Here is a 1,283-nt window from a genome sequence, read left to right as displayed (position 1 = left end):
AGATGGTTAAAGATAATTTACATCCACAATTTACCTCTCGTCTCATAGGATTTTGGTCCATACAAGTGGCTCATTTTCTCTTTAATTGTGGCTTCGCATCGTTTGATCTTTGTGCTGGCTGTTGCTGGTTAAAAGTTTGATATTGTTTGTAGTCAGTACTCTACAAACAATATCAAACTATTGCTATTCATACATATGTATGAATAGCAAAGATTCCCAAGAACCTATTGATATTTTTTTTTTCACTGGAGTAAGTTTTCAAGTTTCTAGTTATAAGTATCGCACTAAGTTTAGAATAAATGTTAAAACAACTGACATCCCACATGTTTTCTCTTATTTTGTGCGGGGAGGAAGCATCAGGTTCTCTTAAAGGTGAGGAGAGAGTGGTTTGAGGTTATTCAATTCAAGATCTAACACGACAAAAGCGTGACTATGGTGTTTTCGTTCACTTATTAGGCAAAGTCTATATATATATATAGACCTTGCTTTTAGGTACTATAGATTTTAATATTTGTCATAGAGACAAATTCTTAGTATTTAAATAACACCCACGTAAAGATAAATGAAAGCAAGGATCTCGTAAATTTTCAGCTCAGAATGAAACGAAGACCGTGGTTTCTATTTTACGTTTATTCCTTATCATTTTCCAAACCCAGTGCTCATGGTTATGGCACTGCATCAGCGACCATATCCACCGTGCCCGAAACCTCCGAATCCGCCATGTCCAAAGCCTCCGAATCCACGTCCGAATCCACCATGTCCGAAACCTCCGTGTCCCCGAAAACCAGGTTCAGGGTCTGGATTGGCTCCTGCGAATGCCAAAAGGGCAAACCAGCAAAATTACCTGCAAAATAGATAAGTTAAATGTTTTCTTTTTTTATGACCGGTATTTTAGAGAGCAACTTCAGGCAAATTACGGAATACCATCGGTATTACATCCAAAATCTTCAACAATGACATGTCAGCTGATATCTTCTAAGCAAAGTACCCTAACTACAAAACCATCATACTTGAGTAATCGATACAAATTCCACAATGATATTTCAATGTGTTCATGTTTTCTATCTCAGAAGGACTTATTTCCATGCGGATTGAAGACTTAAACTTACTGTCTTGATCATGTTGCAGACTCTGTGAGAAGACAAGTGCCAGACACCAACTCAGAAGGCCCTTTATATCCTCCAGTCGAGTTCTCCGGCGCAAGACATGGCGTCCCGGCTAAGGACATGGAAACAGGACCCGACCTTCAGACTCATGGCCGATTCGATTCTTGATTCTTTTTT

This window comes from Penaeus monodon, chromosome 28 (genome assembly GCF_015228065.2).
Source record: "Penaeus monodon isolate SGIC_2016 chromosome 28, NSTDA_Pmon_1, whole genome shotgun sequence".
In the NCBI taxonomy this organism is placed as follows: Eukaryota; Metazoa; Arthropoda; class Malacostraca; order Decapoda; family Penaeidae; genus Penaeus; species Penaeus monodon.
This window is presented reverse-complemented; position numbering follows the sequence as displayed.